Source organism: Rattus rattus, chromosome 11, assembly GCF_011064425.1.
Source record: "Rattus rattus isolate New Zealand chromosome 11, Rrattus_CSIRO_v1, whole genome shotgun sequence".
Classification (NCBI taxonomy): domain Eukaryota; kingdom Metazoa; phylum Chordata; class Mammalia; order Rodentia; family Muridae; genus Rattus; species Rattus rattus.
In genome coordinates, this window is record NC_046164.1 from 50,352,468 (window position 1) to 50,374,787 (window position 22,320).

Sequence of the window (22,320 nt, forward strand, 5' to 3'; positions counted from 1 at the left end):
AGAGTGGTAATGGGGGAGGATGTGGAGGGGAACACCCATAGAGAAGGGGAGGGGGAGAGATTAGGGGGATGTTGGCCTGGATGTTGGCCTGGAAACCAGGAAAGGGAATAACAATCGGAATGTAAATAAGAAATACCCAAGTTAATAAAGATGGAGAAAAAAATATATAAATAAAAATTCGTTTTGGGGCAAAAAATGTTATCAACTAACAGACTGTATACCTAAAAACTATCCAGCATTTTCTGCATTCAGGAAACACATCTCAGTGACAAAGAAAGAAACTATCTCAGAATAAAAGGCTGGGAAAAATTTTTCCAGGTAAATATTCCCAAGAAAGAAGGTGAAGTAGACATTCTAATATTCAATAAAGTCGACTTTCAACCAAGAGTTATCAAAAAAATTAAGGAAGGACACTTCATATTCATCACAGGAAAAATCCACCAAGATGAACTCTCAATCCTGAATATCTCTGCTCCAAATGCAAGGGCACCTACATTTGTCAGACTCTCCTGGGACCCATCAGTGTTTGACCCCTGCTGATCCTTGCTGATACAAGCCTTTTGCTCCTAACAAGGAACATCCTGACCTTTCTTATTGGCATCTGGGTGGTGATACCTGGGTGGGGCAGTAACATCCTTGAATCAATTCCAGTTTTTGTTCCTGAGTGCATAAGCCTGTTTTCCACCATGCTTCCTGGAATTTTAACCCGGTGGACTTGGGGCATATATTCTGTGAACCTTAGTAACATTTGCCATTCTTGTAACACACACACACACACACACACACACACACACACACACACACACATGAAGGAAAAAAAAAGAATGGATCGATTTGCATTCTTTTACATCCTGACCTCCAGTTGAACCAACATCATTTTTTGAAAATGCAGTCTTTTTTCCACTGGATGGTTTTAGCTGCTTTGTCAAATAACAAGTGATCATAGGTGTGTGGTTTCATTCCTGGGTCTTCAATTTCATTCTATTGTTCTAACTACCTCTCTCTGTACCTTACCATACAGATTTTTATCACTATTGCTCTATATTACAGCTTGAAGTCAAGTATGCTGATTCCCCCAGTACTTCTTTCATTGTTGAGGGTATTTTTGCCTTCCTGGATTTTTTGTTATTGCTAATGAATTTGCAAACATCTCCTTCTAACTCTGTGAAGAATTTAAATGGGATTTTGATGGGGATTGCATTGAGTCTGTAGATTGCCTTTTGTATGCTGACCATTTTAACTATGTTAATCTGCCTGATATATGAACATGAGAAATTTTTTCATCCTCAGATATCTTCTTCAATTTCTTTCCTCAAAGACTTGAAATGTTTAAGATAAAGACTTTCACCTGCTTGGTTAGAGTCACCCCAACATATATTATACCATTTGTGACTATTGTAAAAGGCATCTTTTCCCTAATTTCTTTCTCTGCCTGTTTATGCTTCAATTAGAAGAAGGCTATTGATATGTTTGAGTCAATTTTATATCCAGCAACTTTGATAAATTTGTTTATCAGCTATACAAGTTATTTAGTGGACAAAACTGGTCCTGACAGATGCAAGATAATAGAAATAATCCCAGGCATCCAATTAGATCATCCTGGACTAAGATTCATCTTCAATAACAACAAAAACAACAGAAAGTCCACACATATATGGAAGCTGAACAATGCTCTACACAATAACTTGGTCAAGGAAGAAAAAAATTAAAGAGAGAATTTAATGATAATGAATGTACAACATACCCAAACTTATGTGACACAATGAACACAGTGCTAAGAGGAAATCTCATATTTCTGAGACCCCCCCAAAAAAACTAGAGAAGGCATACACTAACAGCTTGATAGCATATCTGGAACAAAAAGAAGCAAATACAACCAAGTGGGACAGATGGCAGGAAATAATCAAACTCAGAGCAGAAATCAACAAAGTAGAAACAAAAAGAAGTATGCAAAAGCTCAACAAACCCAGGAGATGGTTTTGCTTTGTTTTGTTTTGTTTTGTTTTTGAGAAAATCGGAAAAGTAGATAAACACTTAGCCAGACTAAACAGAGCGCACAGAAACAGTATCCAAATTAAGAAAATAAATGATACGGGAAACATAACAATGGAAACTGAGGAAATTAAAGAAAATCATCAGAGCCTACTACAAAAGCCTACACTCAACAAAACTGGAAAATCTGGATGAAATGAACAATTTTTTAGATATATTCCAAGTAACAAAGTTAAATCAGGATCAGATACACCATCTAAACAGTCTCGTAACCTCTAATGATATATAAACAGTCATTAAAATTCTCCCAACCAAAAAAGCCCAGGACCAGATGGATATATTGTAGAATTCTATCAGATGAAAGAAGAACTAATACCAATACTCTTCAAACGATTCCATAAAATAGAGACAGAAGAGAAGGAACATTACTCAATTCATTTTTTGAAGCCTCAGTTATGCTTATACCAAAACCATGCAAAGATCCAACAAATAAAGAGAACTTTAGATAAATTTCCCTTATGAATATTGATGGAAATATACTCAATAAGATTCTCACAGACCAAATCTAAGAACACATCAAAATGATCATCCATTATGATCAAGTAGGCTTCATTTCAGGAATGCAGGGATGGTTCTATATATGGAAAACCATCGACATAATCCAGTATAAAAACAAAATCAAAGGGAAAAAAATGATCATTTCATTAGATGCTGAGAAATCATTTGAGGAAATTCAACACCACTTCATCATAGCAGTCTTGGAAAGATCAGTAATTCAAGGCCCATACCTAAACATAGTAAAAGCAATATACAGCAAACCAGTAGCCAACATCAAAATAAATGGAGAGAAACTTGAAGAATCCCACTAAAAGCAGGGAATAGACAAGGCTACTCACTATTTCTCTACCTATTCAATAAAGTACTTGAAGTAAAGAGGTCAAAGGGATACAAATTGGAAAAGAAGTCAAAATATTACTATTTGCAGATGATATGATAATATACTTATGGAAAGAGACTTTCAAGTCTCTTCCCTGTCTAAGGAACATTTGACGGATTTTGGGAAAAGAGAATCACTTTCCTTTAGAACTCTGTTCTTCCCAAACTATTTCCCACATTTTCTTCTATGATATATGGCGAATCAGGTTTTCGTTGATCTCCTTGGTCTACTTGGACTTGATGTTTGTGCATGGTAGTAAGTATGGGTCTATTTGCATTTTCCTACTATAGACTCCCAGTTAGTCCAGCACTGTTTGTTGAAGATGCTTCCTTTCTCCACTGTATGATTTTGACTTCCTTATTAAAATCAAGTATTCATAATTATGTGGATTTATTTCTGTGTTTTTGATTTAATTCCTTTAATCAACTCTTTTGTTATGTACCAATATCATGCAGTTTTCTGTCACTATTGTACTATGGAACAGCTTGAAATCAGGGATGGTGATTTCACTCAAATTTTTTTAGTGTTCAGGATTGTTTTGTTATTCTCTTTTTTATTTCTTGTTGTTTTGTTGTTGCTGTTTTGTTTTGTTTTTTTCTAATGAAGTTGATAATTGTTCTCTCATGGTTTATAAAAATTGTTTTTGGAATTCTAATGGGAAATGCAATGAATCTGTGGATTGCTTTTGGTAAAGTAGCCATTTTCACTATGTTAATTCTACCTACCCATGAGCTTTTTCTGTCTGTCTTTTTTTTTCTGCCTTCTTCACTTCAACTTCTTTCTCTAGGGAAGCCTTGAAGGGATTCGTACAGGAGATAGTTTCCTGAACAGTACAGAGGTGGCTCGAAGATTAACAAATGGCAAACGGGACCTCATGAAACTAAAAAGCTTCTATAGGAAAAGGACACTGTCAATAGGGCAAATGGAAGCCTGCAGGTTGAGAAAGGATCTCCATGAGCCATCCTTTGGATAGAGTGCTATTGTCTAAAACTTAAAAGGAACCCAGGAAGCCACACACCAACAACTCAAATAGTCCAACTTAAAAATGGAGTACATGGATAATTTGAGAATTCTCAACAAGGAAATCTCAAATGCCTGAGAATAACTTAATGAAATGTCACAATCCTTAGTCATTAGGGAAATAGAAATCAAAATGTTTCTGAGATTTCATCTTTCCTAGTCAGAATGGCTGAGATAAAAACAAAACAAAACAAAACAAAACATGTAATACTACATACTGTCAAGGATGTGGAGCAAGGGGGACACTCCTCCATTGCTGATGTGAGAACAAACTTGTACAAAAACTCTGGAAAAGTAGTTCTACCTGAAGATCCAGCTAAACCATTCCCATGCATATACCAAAAAGGTGCTTGACCATCCAACACCCTACAAAAACACCTCCTCAACTATGTTCATTGCAGCTTCATTTGTACTTTTTATACTAATTTGCTCATCTTAGATGCAATGTGAATTTATAATGCTTAATAATAATGCCCTACATTTTCATTTTGATTGCTCTAATTTTTAATTAAAACAAATTCTTTAAAATTGAGTTATTATAAAGTAACTATAAAATACCTATAATCCTAGCAGTGGAGACAGAGGACAACAGTTCATTTGTAGTAAATGAAAAGTCATTTTTCTTTAAATATGTGTTTTCTATATCACTTTGGATGACCCCACACTGTTGTACATCTACTATTTGGTTTCAGTATGTGTGTGTGTGTGTGTGTGTGTGTGTGTGTGTGTGTGTGTGTGTAATTGCAGAAGGAGATTATGAAGTTCAAAGTGAAATGTAACTTGGGATCCTGGGGGAATTTGGAGGGAGGTGCTTATGTTCTGAGTACATTGTATACCTGTCTAATCTGTGTGTGTGTGTGTTTGCATGTATACATGTATATATATTTTCTATTCATCTAACTTAAAAAATGATAACTGATAAATTTATTATTTTGTAATTAAGTTATTAATATAACTAGTAGGAAAAGTATTTAAATTGATAGATAATTTCATAAAGTTTTGCATTCTCTATTAACATTTAAGAGGAATAAATTCACAGCATATAAAAAAAATCTCACAATTTTATCAAACTATAGGATCCAATGAAAAGTGTAGAATACTTAACCACAAACAGCAAAATATACATGATTTTTCTGAACTTTGAGATAATATTTTGATACTGTTAATGAAGTATGTGTACAAAAATATAACTATTTATACATTTTGAATCTAAATTATTCTAAACATTTTATACTAATTTGCTCATCTTAGATGCAATGTGAATTTATAATGCTTAATAATAATGCCCTACATTTTCATTTTGATTGCTCTAATTTTTAATTAAAACAAATTCTTTAAAATTGAGTTATTATAAAGTAACTATAAAATACCTATAATCCTAGCAGTGGAGACAGAGGACAACAGTTTTGGGGCCTTTTGAGATTCAAAATAAGATCCTGTCTTTAAAAAAAAACATGATATTCCAAAGAAATATCCAGGAACATAAATATTCCTCCTTCTATATCCCTTTGCCACAGTTTAAAATAGTTAAGTGAAGCAGACTGCCAAATCTGCCCACATTTAACCAGAGAAATTAGATTTTTATAGAAAAGAGTAATATCCATTTACATAGAACATTTATATTAAGAAACATATGGTAGGGTTAATCACAGCAATGTCTTTATTTCTTCATATCAATTTTTTATATTTATTAACTTTCTCATTGTAATGAGAAAACATCTTAAGGGAGGAAATGTTGAATTCCTCCAAAGTATAAAGCATGGAATCACATAATCCATCATGGTAGGGAAATCATGGCAGCAAGTTGTACCATATAATACGAACATGTGTCAGAACTCTTAACCTACTCATATCTTGACAGAATAAGAAAAAGAACATAGAAAATGTTACCATCCCGCATGCTTTGCTCTCTTTCTGTTTTGATTTATTTTGGTAACACAGCCTATGGAAACGTGTCAAGTCCATAGTGTTACCTCCATAACTAAGTCTGTCTAGAAACTACCTCAAATGCTACACTCAGAAATTTATTTAGTTGATCATTTCAAATTCAATCAAGTAAATAGCAAAGATTAACCTTTATGGGCACTCATAATTATAATTACTAATTACTGACCAATATTTGTATGGAGTCCATGTTGTAATTCTTTTTTTAATATTGTCTGTTCAAGCACGTTGTAATGCAGGAAGTGATTATAAATTTGTGTTGGTGAATGCTGTTAGACTGTATCATGTTGAAGTACTTAGAAGGAACTATGTTGTAACCCTGCTAATTACTGTGCTAAAAAGTTAATCTAGCTTCATCTGTGTCCAGAGCTGGCAGGACACAAAACCTGCCTGCAGACAGCTGGTCTGGCAGGAACACTCTCAGCCTTAAGCTGACAGCCCACAGATGGTACCCCACTTTGTCTCCATTGACTGTCCAAAGACAGACACGTTAGGAGCTTACAGGGCTGAAGAGCTACAATGGAACCTAGGACAGGTCATGTTCACTTTCCGTCAGTGCCCAGAGCTGGGGCTGTACCACAGTGCTCAGACCCAAAACCTGCCCTGAGAGAGCTAGTCTCCCAGGAGCTCTCTCACTCCTAAGATCACAGGCTCATAGGCTCACAGGCCCAGAGGAGAGACAAGCTCCAGTCAGACTCAGCAATACAAACTGACACCAGAGATAACCAGATGGTAAGAGGCAAGCACAAAAACCTAAGTAACAGAAACCAAGATTATTTGGTATCACCAGAACCCAGTTCTCCAACCACAGCAAATACTGGATATCCCAACACACTGAAAAAGCAAGATTTGGATTTAAAATCACATCTCATGATGATGATAGAGGACTTTAAGAAGGACATAAATAACTCCCTTAAACAAATACAGGAGAACACAGGTAAACAAGTAGAAGTCCTTAAAGAAGAAACACAAAAACCCCTTAAAGAATTACAGGAAAACATAATCAAACAGGTGAAGGAAATGAACAAAACCATCAAGGATCCAAAAATGGAAATAGAAACAATAAAGAAATAATAGAGGGAGACAACCCTGGAGATAGAACACCTAGGAAAGAGATCAGGAGTCATAGACAAAACCACCACCTAACAGAATACAAAAGATAGAAGAGAGAATCTCAGGGGCAGAAGATACCACAGTAAACAATGACATAATAGTCAAAGAAAATGAAAAGAACAAAAAACTCCTAACCCAAAACATTCAGGAAATTCTGGACAGAATGAGAAGACCAAACCTAAGAATAATAGGTGTAGAAGAGAGTGAAGACTCCCAACTTAAAGGCCAGAATAAAACTACCCTAACCTAAAGAAAGAGATGCTCATGAGCATACAAGAAGCCTACAAAACTCCAAATGGATTGAACCAGATAATACCCATCACATAATAGTCAAAACACCAAATACACAAAACAAAGAATATTAAAAGCAGTAAGAGAAACAGGTCAAGGAACATATAAAGGAAGACCTATCAGAATTATACCAAACTTCTCAAATGAGACTATGAAAGCTAGGATATCCTTGACAGATGTTATATACCCCTAAAAAACATAAATGCCAGCCCAGGCTACTATATCCAGCAAAACTCTCAATTATAATAGATGGAGAAACCAAGATATTCCCTAACTAAACCATCTAAATACTCCCCTAACCTCTGAAGAAATAAAAGCAGTCATTAAACTTTCCCTACCAAAAAAAGCCCAGGACCAGATGGGTTTAGTGCAGGATTCTGTTAGACCTTCAAAGAACTAATATCTACTCTTCAAACTATTCCACAAAATAGAAATGGAAGGAAGGTTACCCACTTTTTCTTTGAAGCCACAATTACACTTACACGTAAACCACTTAAAGACCCTACAAAAAAAGAGAACTTCAGTCCAATTCCCCTCATTAATATCTATGCCAAAATACTCCATGAGATTCTCACAAACTGAATCCATGAACACGTCAAAATGATAATTCACTATGACCAAGTAGGCGTCTTGCCAGGGATGCAAGGATGTTTCAATATATGTAAATCTTTCAATGTAATTCACTATATAAACAAAATCATAGGAAAAAAACACATGAACTAAAGCCATTCCATGGAAAAAAAGACAGCAATTTCATCAGTCTGTGCTGGTCCAGAACTGTGGAGTTCAGCATGTAGAAAAATGCAAATCGATCCACCTTTATGGTCTTGCAAAAGATCATTTCCAAATGGATCTTGGACCTTTGCATAAAACCAGATACTCTGAAACTAACAGAAGAGAAAATGGGGAAGAGCCTTGAACACACAGGAACATTGGAAAGTTTCCTGAAAAGAACACCAATGGTTTATGCTCTTAGATCAAGTTCAATGAATAGGACCTTGTAAAATTGCAAAGGTTCTGTAAGGCAAAGGACACTGATCATAGGACAAAGCAGTAACCAACAGATTGGAAAAAGGTCTTTATCAACTCTACATCCAATAGAGGGCTAATATATACAATGAACTCAGGAAATTAAACTTCAGGGAATCAAATAATCCTATTAAAATGGTTTAATTTATAGTAGCTAAACAAAGAACTCTGAACTGAGGCATATCGAATGGCTAAGCAGCACCTAAAGAAATGTTCAACATCCTTAGTCATCAGGTAAATGCAAATCAAAACACTGAAGCACTACCTTGCTACATCCGTTCCACTGGAGACAGTGCAGCATGGAGCAAAAAGAGCTTGAATGGCTGTCGGTCCCGAGGTTCGCACCATACATGGTTAGGCCTCCTGGAGGTCCCTGGCAGACCCCTAGAAGGAAATACGCAATTAGCTTTTTTCGTGGCTCAGGTATGGCTGCTTGGATGTGTATTATCTTGCTGGTGTTTGAAATAATAGCCTATGGCACCTCATCGTCTTATGAGAACCAAGTTGTATCTTTAGATGTTTCAGGAACTGAGGGACCACAGGACATGAGTCAGCAGACATTGACCTCGGTGCCCTCAACCGTGGCGTCTGAAGCTACTCCAGGAATAGAATTGCAGATAGAGAGGCAATTGTGCAAACCTGCTGGAAATGTGGCTTTGCCAGCAAATAGCCCCCCAGCAGCATAACTGCTGATTCAAATGTTGTAAACTACTTATGAGACATTTGGGAAAATTATGGACACTTTGCAGAAATTTGAATGAGGATTACAGGGAATTTCTAGAAAATAAAGGAGAAACAGAATATAAGGATGAATTAGATCAGGAAATGGAAGATTTATAGAATATGGGCTTAATTGTTAGGAGGAAGAATGACAGGATACAGTTCCTTGTGCAAGGAACATGGTGGCAGCCCCCTAGACGGAAAGGCCCTTACAAGTATGATCCTACAGATGCACCTTTACCTTGGACAGGAATTTATGATAATAATCTAAATAGATGAGTGGTGGTTAATGGTAAGAGAGTCAAGAATGTTTCCCTATCTCCCTGGGAGAGGATCAGGCGAGCTCGAGCTCCCTGGTGTGTTCTCTCAGAGGGTCAGCAATGACAGCTGAGGTGATAAGTATATAAATTTCTTATTTTTGGAAAAGATGATTCCTTTTATGGGAGAAATATATTGGGCCACCCGAGATCAAAAGAAAAAATATTAAGATTATTAATATGGGAAGTTTACAGAGAGTTTGTGCTGGTTAATAATGAAACAAGTAAAAACTGGATGTCTAGTGGCATGACCACAGGCGAGTGTAAAATAGAAATTCTCTTCCTGTATAATCTGTGTTTGAAGTTCTCCTATCATGGTGTGATGATTTCTGAATAAGATTGTAATCATTTGAACCTGTGCCAAAGCCCTTGAAATCAATGTATATATACCCTGATGCTCTTAAGTAAAATTCGCAGCAGTAGCAAACCTCTCTCTTGTGTTTCACTCTGTCTGTCACACCGAATTCGTTCCTGACCTGAATATCAGAGCCTGGACTCTCTGCAGTACGCCAGACCCCTGAGCAGTCTGCGGCACTACCTCACACCAGTAAGAATGGCTAGGATCAGTTGACAGTAGATGCTGGCGAGGATGTTGAGAAATAGGAACACTCCTCCATTGATGGTGGAATTGCAAGCTGGTACAACCACTCTGGAAATCAGTCTGGCAGTTCCTCAGAATATTGGACATAATACTCACTGAAGATCCAGCTATACCACCTGGGCATACGCCTAAAGATGTTCTAACATATAACAAGGAACACATGTTCCACTATGTTCATAAAAGCCCTATTTATATTAGCCAGAAGTTGGAAAGAACCCAGATGTCCTTCAACAGAAGAATGGATACAGAAAATGTGGTACATTTACACAATGAGTACAACTCAGTCATCAAAACCAATGACTTCTTGAAATTCTTAAACAAATGGATGCAACTAGAATATATGCTGAGTGAGTTTTCTCAGTCATAAAAGAACATATATGGTATACACTCACTGATAAGTGGATATTAGCCCAAATGCTTGGAGTACCTAGGAAAAAGTTTAGAGATCATATGAAGCTCAAGAAGCAACACCAAAATATGGATGATTCATTCTTTCTTTGAAGGGAGAAAATAATACTCATGGAAGGAAATACAGGAACAAAGTGTGGAGCATGGACCGAAGAAAAGATCATCCAGAGCCTACCACGCTTGGGAATCCATCCCATATGCAGCCACCAAACCCAGTCACTATTGCTGATTCCAATAAGTGCTTGCTGACAGGAGCCAGATATGGGTGTCTCCTGAGAGGCTCTGTCGGAGAGCCTTATTGATACAGATAAGAATGCTTGCAGCTAAGCATTGGACTGAACAAGGAGACCTCAATGAAGGAGTAGAGAAAAGATTAAAGGAGCTGAATGAGTTTGCAACCCCACAGGATAAACAACAATATCAACCAACCAGACCCTACCAGAGCTCCCAGGGACCAAACGACCAACCAATGAGTACACATGGAGAGGCTCATGATGCCACCTGCATATGTAGCAGAGGATTCCATTGTCCAGCATCAGTAGGAGTCAAAGCCCTTGGTCCTGTTAAAGCTCATTTCCCCAATGTAGAGGAATGCCAGGGCGTTGAGGGGGAGTGGTTTGTTGAGAGTGGGAACATAAAAAAAAGCAGAGGTGGGGGACAGTGGGTATGGGAGAGGGGGAAAGGAGGATAATATTTGAAATGTAAATACATAAAATATCCAAGAAAAATAAAATTAAAAAAAATTAGTCTGATATATCACTTCCGATCACCCTAAATTAGGAACAAACATTGATTTTTCTGAATATGTCTACTATGAGATTATGGAATCAAGTTCTACTGCTGATAACATGAATAAATCTTATTAATAACTGGACAGCCACAAAGTAAGTGTTGAGTAATTTGGTTCTATGAAAAATTAACGTTGGCTCTTTTTAGATACAATGTTATCCCTCTGAGGGCAGGTAGTTTAACTTTCCTACTCTATAACAATGTGCCATTTTTGCCAGTTTTGGGTTAGAGGATGAAATATTTAAAGAATGAATCCCTTCTAAAGCTAAATAAGTGCATATTCCCTTTTATACTCCCATAGTTTGCCACCAGGAAACTCCTGGGAGGCAGGGGAGGTGTGCACTGCAGAGCAGAGGCCATTCTGAGAGAGATGGTCTTTTAATCACAGCTGACTGCAGTTTATAGTAGTATGGATATAGCTTGCACAGTAGGATGCTTGCAAGAGTGTATGAAATTAGACTACCCTTGGCTCTAGTACGAAGGTTTGGTGGACTTAGGCTTCCTAGGAGAAAATTACAGAGCATATCCCTCTTTTTGCCTGTTATATTTTGAGCTAGTCTTTCTGATCAGCTCAGTAAAAAGTCAAGGAGAACTGAGTCTGGAAGGCATAATGGAACCAGCTCAATGTTAGGTCTAGAACCCTCAGAAATGCCTAAGAGGCCAACAAACATTGGCAATGAGTTATCGATACAACTTAGGGGAAGGTGGAGGAACCCATCTGTATTTAGGATGAACTTAAACTTGATGTGAACATGGAGGTCAGAGAGGGACTCTAAAAAGAGTGAGTATGAACCCTGAATTGTGGGATTGGCAGAGAAACCAACCCATCATTAACAAAATACGAGGACCACAGATCACTAGTCTGAAGTGACTGGCTCATATACTGAATAAAATATCCAATAAAAAAGAGGGGAAATGAAGCAGAAAGAAGACACTTGTCCAAAGTGCCTAGCAAATAAAGCTCTTGGCATCATACTTGTTCCTTTGAGGTGAAGAGAAGCCCTTTTTTGAGTGTTCTCTTTCAGACCAGTGATCCTTAGACTGCAGTAAATTAGAATCTTGTACAATCCATTACAGTTGGATAAAAAAGTGTCCATTTTAGATCATAAGAAGCAATATGTTCCTTAACTTTCTTGTTTATATGTTCTTTCAAGTTGACTAGAAATTGAACGTGGTTGCAGTGAAGAATTTCATGCTCTGTGATTAAATTTGAAGTGTTCAAGAAATTCAGATGTTTTTCAGAAGCAATCCTCAGACCCATTAATAGCCTTCAGGGTCTGGGTTAACCTACTCCTATCGAAAACTTTATTTAAATAAATAGCTCTCTTAATCAAATCATAGCTTCCCTCAAGAACTCACTCACTGAATGAACTCTATTTCTCTTAGGATTCTCTTGCCTACACCCAAATGTAATTTCTTTGTAAAATGCCTCTGGCAACATTTTCATTCCTTTGTCTTAATGTACAGTTATAGAGTTTTCATTTTCCCGCTATAGCTGTAATGGATTCCACACTGACCAGGTTCTTGTTGAGAGGTATTTTCCTTGTAGCCTTGGCACTACCATGCCATCCTGTGCCATCTGAGTCATCATTTTAAGTTCACCATGGCTTACACAGTTCCAGTCAGTAACACTTTTCTCAAAGCTCTCCCAGTTCTAAACATATTAATCAGAAACCCAGCTCACTAAAGATTCCACTGAATATTCAAGCACAGCAAACATAAAACATCTGAATCTGACATTTTTATTTTCTGCCTTATGGCTGGCTATGTCAAAACAAAGTCCAGGAACTTTAAGTTCTGCCTGAGATGGACCTTTGGGGACCAGTGCTTGTAAATGTAAATTGTAGTAATAACATGATGCATAATCTGCACCCCCCCGTGTGTGTGTGTGTGTGTGTGTGTGTGTGTGTGTGTGTGTGTGTGTGTGTGTGTGTGTTGCTGCACCTCCCACAGCGCATGTGTGGTGATCAGAAAACCACAGTTCATAATTACAAAGTAATTTTCTAGTTTGTACAGTGAGGAGTGGTTGAAAGGAAATAGTAAGTAAATTATATTTTTGTGCAGTTAGTTCTTTTTCTTCCCTTCTTTGTGTGGTTCTGGGGCTCAATCTCACTTAGATATTCAGCTTGAGATGCAAGTGTTTTATGCAATGAGCCACCATGCTGAGCCACATTAACAAGTTTCTAAGGTTACAGCACTTTTCAGGAGCAGAGAGTTCATAGTCTCTAGAAAATACATGACTTGTCTCACTGTAGTTTCATACCTACTCAACACCAACTTCTTCTACCTCTTTATATCCCCTGAGTATGTATGTTTAAATACATTATATATCTCATATAATATGCGCTTCCTGAATCTGACAAAATAGTCTTAAATTTTTAAATAGTCTTAAATTTTTATTTCTCAGCAGTAAACAACAAACTATATATTGCACGTATGATAAAGACCCATGGCTCCAGCTGCATATGTAGCAGAGGATGGACTTATTTGGTATCAATGGGAGGAGAGGCCCTTGGTCCTGTGAAGTCTCAATGCCCCAGTGTAGGGGAATTCCAGGGCAGTGTGATGGGAGTGGGTGGGTGGGTGGTGCATCCTTACAAAAGCAGGTAAAGGAGAGATGAGACACAGGTTGTTGAGAGGAAACTGGGAAAGGGGATATAACATTTGAAAAGCAAATAAATAAAATATCCAATAAAAAAGAGGGAAAATGAAGCAGAAAGGAGACACTTGTCCAAAGGTTGACATCCTTGTATTAGTGTTCTAAGATTGCAGAGGTACAAAGCAATGCCTCTAAAAATGTTCAGAAGGAGTTCATAATTACAAAGTAATTTTCTAGTTTGTACAGTGAGGAGTGGTTGAAAGGAAATAGTAAGTAAATTATATTTTGGTGCCTAAAAATGATACTATAAGTGCTTTAAATTTTCCAAACAGGGATTGAAAGGAAAGTTCCGTGACATATACTTTGTATCTTCTACCTGGCTTTTAAACTGTAGCACAGCACAGTGAACAAAATAATATTTAGCCGTATATGAAGTCTTCATATGAATAAAGTGAATTATGTTAGTTACTAAAAAAAAGACTCAAGTATAAAATAGCATATATACTTATTGAAGCTAATAAATAATGATCTTTTCTCTGAATCTGAATCTCAGTTGCTCGCCACCCCCTTCTGATTTTGACTCCTTTTGCCTTATTATTTATCTCCCAGGAATTTTTTCCCAACAACTAAGATACAATGTTTCTTCCTGCTGTGGTTAAGCCTACATTTCCTGGCACTATGTAATGCAAACAGTAAGAGGGTTGACTCCGTGTAACAATAGGAAAACATAAGCAGTTCAGCAAACTTCCTAAAGCAGTGGCTAAGTAGGCACTGTTCCCTCCCATATCACCGCAATGACGAAATTGAAAGATGATTGATTTTACATGTCGTTGCAGTGATTATTTAGGTTATTTTTACAGGTAGGGGGTGCTTAATAATTTTGTTTATGCTCTTGTCCAAGGAAGTATGAGCAGGCTTAGAAATGCAAACATCCCCACCACTCCTCTTTCTTCTTCTCCCCATTAGTATATTGTTTCTGCATTTAAGTGGATTCTGAATATGTATTGATGGTGTAATGTATTCTAGACAATATGCTAAGACTATTTATGCACTGCTGTGTTAATCTGTCAAAAACTTTTGTGAAAATAGAAGCTTAGAGCTAGAGAAGTTCAATGCTGTATCTAAAAACACAGAGGTAAAAAGTACATGACAAGAATTTCAACTAAGGTCAATCTTCTTGAATTCCGGCTTGATCCTTATAAATGTCTGAGTGCTACTTATGTATAGGTGTATACTCATAAATTATTGAGTGGTTGTATCCCAATATAACACCTATAGCAAATATGTGGCTGCAGTATGTTACCCTACCTCAATCAACAGTTCCCTCTATCCATTTATCAAGTATAGTGATATTACTATAATATCAATCTAATCATATTCTTTTATTTTATTCCCTTTGACATCCATTCATGTAGTCTGATTGTTTCATCTAAAAGGTCAATCTTCCAATCAATGATGCATATCTTTATGGACTGTTCCCAATGGAAGAAAATCGATTTGATTCATTCAGGACATGCACAGTGTTCTGTTACTGTGTGGCCAACCAGTTGGGACAAAGATAATGACTGCAGTCTATTGAATCACAATATATTTGGTTGTTTTGTATAGGCATGACTAGAGGCAATATTAAAACAGAATTGGGTTTTCTTATCATAATATCTGGCTTAGAGTTGGTATTTAAAACACAATAATTTGATTTTTAAATGGACAGAAAAGTCTACTGGAGAAATGGCATAGAAATCTGTATTAATGATCTTATGTACTCCACATGAGGGTTTTTATATCCTGGTATCTCTGGAACTTATTTGTACATCTGGCAGCAAATTTGATGCTTTTAAATAAAAGCTCAGTCTATATCATTACTAAGACTATGATTATTCAGCTAATTAGTGATGTGTGTGTGTGTGTGTGTGTGTGTGTGTGTGTGTGTGTGTGTTTATAAATGCCATGAACATGCAGGATCCAGTGGCGATCAGAAGAAGGCAAAGAGGGTATTTGATCTCTTATAACTGGATGGAGTTACAAAATTGAATCTCCATGTTAATGCTGGGAACTGAACTTTGATTCAATGCAAGAAGAAGAAGAAGAAGAAATGTTTTTCATTAGTGAGCTATCCTTCAAGCCCCAAACCTTGATTATTTTAAATAAAAGGATTTGGGAATAATCTCTTTCTTCCAAGAATTATTAGAAAAATGATACTGAGCTTTAATAAATCTATTCATAATAGGTTATGATCTTAAATCATCAAGAAAACAAAAACATTAAAAATACTTTTAATACATGTACTTTTCATATATAAGATAGGGAGTGGCTACTTTAAGAACTGACTCATGAAACAGTCACACTTTAATACTTTCTGATGTCTTTTAAATTATTATTTTCCATTTAACTCCATGCAGTACCCATATCTTGAAATATCTTGAAATATCAGCAGTAACAACAGTAAAAAAATACTGTCATTGTCAAAAGTTGGCCTAACAGTTGTAGTAGCCATTGATTGTTATTATTAAGCAAAAACTTTTTGAGATTATACTGATTATATTTTCCAGCCCATTTTAAAAACTAAAATCAAATGCAACTGTCAGTTTATCTGAGCCTTAGGCATAATTACACACAATTCTGCTACTGCAGAAGGTCACCACATTTTTCCTGCCTAATAGTTCTCATTATTATGTTCTGGATTCTGTTCAAAATTTTTAAAATAGTTTTATGTAGGAGTGACCCAAAGTGGACATCCTATTTTACTTTACTAGTATGATATTTTAAACTAACTATTTGTCTTTTCTCTTTAAGGAAAACTTTAGTCTGTTGGAACTGGGTGGTAAAGGGGGTATTCATATCAGTCCACCTTGCAGTTTCTGCATTGAGCTTCTCCATAATGGAGCAGTTAGGAAGCAGATTTGCTCCTCATGCAGTTCCCCTCATAGCTGTTTCATTCAGCATATCAGTTCACATTAATTACAGAGAGAATGGGAAAGATTGGGAAGTTGACTGCACAGCATTTCTGAGGTTGGAAATTCCTTAGTCAGTAAGGGCACATCTGAGATTGGTGCATTAGGCAATCAAAGAAGTTTTATAAACCTGTGTACTGAGAGTAAGCAGAAACTACTCCTTGAAAGGTTGATACTTGCATGCTAAAATGCTTTCAGAAGGATTTTGCTCACAGGTTGATGTAGATGCTGCTCTCTTGGTAGGCAATTATTATTATTGTTTTTTGTTGAAATCTTGGTAGGTGATTTGTTTAGTTTTGACTTAAGTTGGATTACTTGGAGTTCACAATCCTATATTTTGTATGCGGTATTGCATCCTTTAAAAACAAACCCAGTGAAGACAGATTTAATATGGATTTGCACCTAAAGTCTGTCAGCATTCTTGAATATTTTATCAGCAGAACTAACAATAATAATTTCCTGAGCCCCAAGTTTTTGCTGGAAGCTGAACAGAAATAACATCTGAGAATGAGGCCCTTTTTAAAAAGGACAAAATCTAACTAATAATAAAAAGTGGTAGAATAACCCATGACATTTTTTCAGAGATTGAATGTCATATCCTTCATCCTTTGTGGTAGTACACACAGGCCTCCTCTAATTGGTTCTAGGAGTTTGTTTATGGAACATTGAGATTTCTAACATTGGATTTCAACATGATGATCAGTGTTCTTGCTGAGAACTTCTACCTGTAGAAATTTTCACTGCCTTTCACACCCAGTGCTTAGGAAGAAGATGATGCAGATAGATGTAGAGCAATGAAAACCACTGTTTTGTTTTGTTTTCATGTTGATCAAATTTGATTTGTTGGTGACAACACTCAACAGGCATTCTTCAGATTCTGCTAAAGTCTAGAAAAATGTCTCAGTGTTAAAGAGCATTGGTTACTCTTCATCCTGATTTCAATTCCCAGAACCACATGTTGGCTCATTACCACTACAGGATCTGATTTTTTATGTGATCTTATGTGCAGATGTACATGTAGGCATAACATCCATATAGATAAGACACATAAAAAATAAAGTTAAATTTTTATTTGACATTGTATAAATGGACAGAATAACTATCCTACAATGGTACCAACATAATTTCTCTTCTATACTGTTATTTGTCTGTGGCCTGTCTATCCATAATCTTATGAGTTTCAGAAAAGGATACTATGAGTGCTTGTAGGTACCATAGCTATTCCTAAATACCAGACAAGGGCATAATTGCATATACTTATACTGGATATGTTCATTTATTTGTAAATTAAAGTCATCTACAAGTCAGCTTCTCCTTAAACACAAAAGGAAAAATATACAAGACAACTCCAATAATAACAAGTAAGGGTTCCAACTAAGTACAAGACTACCTGAAATACCTTATTCTGAAAAGTGTGAAAATATGAGGCAAATATATACCACTGAAGTACGCTCTGCTTTGCTCTGCAAGGACCCACTTAGGTGAGTGTTTAGAAAACTCATGTTTCAAGATAAATCTGCTTTTTCTACTATGTTTCATTCTTGAATTAAATGGTAAGTGTAAAATAAGAGCAATATTTAAGGAATTCAGTGTTTGAATTGATGAATGATGGCAAAGTCAAAGAGGGCAAGTAATCACTGAGATTTAATAGGAGAGAATGAACCCTCAATTTAGGATAGTAACTAAAGACACGGAGATAACCACTTTGTGTATGTGTGTTTTGTATTCCAGAAAAAAAAAGGTTGATTGATTACTGCATACAGCTACAATTGTATTACATGCTAATAATCTAGCATTTTATGTATTTAGAAAGTATCAAATTCCCGATTGCTTTCACTTAGCTGCATCTCAATTCTCTGAGTGAACACTATCACAGCTTTATTTTAATTCACATAAGGATAAGTTCTTCATTCCTCTTGTCCTTGGGAGTTCTGTTTAAGTAAGAGTAAGGGGAACATCCATATAGAATGGGAAGAGAGGGGTTATGGGTCTGATGGACAGGAAACCTGGAAAGAGAATAACATTTGAAATGTAAGCAAGAAATAGCCAATTTAATAAAAATGGAAGAAAAAAAGAGAGCATTAAAAAAACAAAAGACCAATGACAGTGAAAGTTTCTCAAGAAAAAAACTCTTAAGTATTTGTCACCAAATAAAATTTGTATCCTGATGTGTAGAACATTTATTTTATGAGCATTGGGTAAAAATTCTTTCACAAGTATTAGTGATTCAGTTGATGTTCTCTCTAGGAACAGATCTATAAAACAGAGAACTTACTACATTTGCTTAAAGGATTTAGGCTAGCAATCCCAATAAAGACTGTCAGTTCACATGAGAGCCTGAAAACCCAACAGCTCTTCAATCCAGGAGCCTGGAAACTAAAGGACAGAAGTAAGGCCAGCATTATCAGCTCATGTCTGAGGCTGAAAAGATGTGTGTTTTCAAATTAGCAAGGATGGTAGCAGCTGTTTCAATGCTTACAGCAGTGTCAATGTTAACAGCAGAGACCATTTACTTAGAACCAAGGAGAAATTACAGGAAGGTAAGCAACAGTCGCTTTTCTCTTGGACGTCCTTAGATCTGGGTCACTTCAAGCAGGTGTTGTATATTCTAATTGAGTGTTTTTATTTCTCAGGTAATGCTTCTAGGAAATCCTAGTACAGGCTTGTCCAGAAGTGTGCCTTTAATTTTATTCCACCACAAATAAAATTAGCTTCTAAGGTTAATGATTGCAAATGCCTTTATATACTTAATTGTATGTGTTCATATATCTTCCCAAATACTTCCCTTGCAATGGTCAAACAATCCATATTTATATATTTATATAAACATATCTTAAATATTTATATATAATCCATATTTTATATATTATGTGTTGATATATGAATGCACAATATATACGTGTTTGTATGTACACAAATATACATATATTAGAATTACTCTTTGTTGAATGTGTCCTTGTTTCAACCAACAAATATAACTTAGGAAAAGAGATTACAGCATTTTTTCAGTTAATGTTTTCTACAGATGGAATGAGATAAATTGTCTCCATGGCTGCCTTACTCTGTTTCGAATTTTCCTGTTTGTTTTCTTTCATTTGTTATTCAATAATGGGATTGCAGTGAATATGTGGCCATGCAATTCAAACAACCTAATAATTAAGGGCATGAGGGTAGAATTTAAGGCTTCTTGTTACAAGCAAACTGCCTGCAAAATAGACATTGTCCCAGAGCCTAAAATTATTAGATGGAAACTAATGCCTACAGGCTTTAAGTATTCTGAAAAATATAGTGAAATGGAAATGTGTGTGTTTGTGTGTGTGTGTGTGTGTGTGTGTGTTTGTATTCACACTTTTAAAATGCTGAGAAAATTATCTGTATTGTTGACTTCTTTGCTCATTTTAATAATTACAACATATACTTTGATATGTGTTGCCTGGAGATCTGCTTATTCCTCTAAATAATGCCTAAGAAGAAAACTCACAGAACACTTAACTGTATCAAGCATGTTTTTGCAGCTGAATACTTTCTAGTATTGATCACAGGCATAGAAATTTGATTCTTTCCTTATGGATTTTAGCGTGTGCTTCTAGTAATTAAATAATAAATTTCTATATGGACTTATTTTTAAGATTTTCGAAAAAGGAAATGTCAGACTAAATGATAACTTGAAGGTCTACTAATATGAATGCATATGTGTTAGTGAGGGCAGAGGTACCTTTACAGAGATGTCCATAAAGAACAATTGACCAACACGTCTTCCATGTTTGTCATTTTCCTGAAACAGAATAGTGGATTTACAAAGAAGAGCTATAAGCATGATCCTGATATGAAATTTAGGATATATTGGAGCACTACATAAAAATTTTACATTTGTAAAACACATGGATAATTTCTGGAATAACATGTTTCTGGGTAAATGTATACAGCTGCTTTGCGTTGCCTCTGTCACAAGGTGTACAATGACATCTAAAATTAATTGACATTGCAAATCCTAGTAAAAAGACATTGACAGCTGGCATCTTGTCTGTATATTAAAATTGTGTGGGTATCTGCAGGAATTCTTTTCTACCCCAGATTCCCTCTGCAAGGGATTTATATTGCTTTTTGTCTTTTTGTTGTTGTTGTCATGGTCATATTAAAATGTCACTTCCCAAAGTACAGCATTAGGCAGAGAATGGCTTCCAGAAATGACATTTCGAAATGCTGATGTATTAGCATTTGTATTTGATTCAGTTTGCTCCCCCCACCTCAAACTAGTGCATCCAAGGTAAAGTGCTTCCCAAGCGTAATTGCTAGACAGATGCTGGATAAAATGTAAATAGTAAAATGACCTACATATTGCCAACAGAAAGTTTTCCTTCTCTTGTTTTCCCAGTGTTGATACATTAGAGTCATGATCACTGTGAGGTCAAAAGAATGATTGAAGTGGGATAGAGTATGCGAGGAAAAATATCACTCATATTTCAGTGGTAAGTCATCACACAAGGAGGAAGTTTAGGATGTTTTCCCACCACATTGGATTTATCAGATTTGACTTTGAAACATAACAGATAGAACTCATGGAAATAGGTCTCCCATAGAATATATAAACCTACAGAGACTTGGATAATGCTGTTGGTCCTAGAGTCTTCCTTTAACTTGCCCATATATCGTGATCTTAAGAGAGTTTAACAAAATGACCTTAAAGCATTGGGAACTTTCATAGAAAAATGTATATATTTCATAACTCTCATTGGTAAACACCTTAGAATACACACAAATAGAAGCCTTTTGACATCGGCAGGAACGAACGGCTGCAAAGGGAATTATGTGCATCAGAACAGACACAAGACGCATCATGCTTTAGCTAATGTGAAATGATCAGATCTGCCCCCTAGCCCCTTTCAACCAGATGTAGAAATCAAAGCATTTATGATTTTGCTACCATTTCCATTTAATTTTTTATTAACTAATTTAATTCAAGTTTCTCAGGCAGAGCCACTAAATTAATAAAAATCAAGGTCTTCAGACTAAAAGGGGTCTAAAAGATCAAAAGGAACCAAAATCCTGCGCAAGTAGCACACACCAACACCAGCCTCTTAAAACACAGCAGGGCTAAAAATGCTAATGTGTTGATAAATATTTAAATTTAGCTTGTTGATGAAAATGTTGACAACCTAGAGCAGAAAAAATTTTCTCTTGTGAGGCAAAACAAGCAATAAGCTGATAGTAATATAGAAAGATGCTAAGAGGATCCCGAAATACTGAAACTTACATGGTAGATATTTCATAGGCTGTGAAATACATTAACATGAACAAACATTACAAATTTGGAGATGAGTGGGTAACCCCATCGCCCAAGCAGCAGCCTTGCCTAACCTATGGATATAGTCTCTACAGGTTCTCGTTGGGTTGTTTTTGTTTTGTTTTGTTTTGTTTTAAATGCCTTTTTTCACTTGCCTTAATGGGTCTTTTAGGTTTTTATTAGATATTTTTAATTTACATTTCAAATGTTATTCCCTTTCTAGGTTTCCTGTCCATAAGCCCGCTACCCCATCCCTCCTCCCCCTTCTTCTATGAGGGTGTTCCCTCCTCCCAAACCACCCACCCCTTCCTGCCTCCCTGACCTG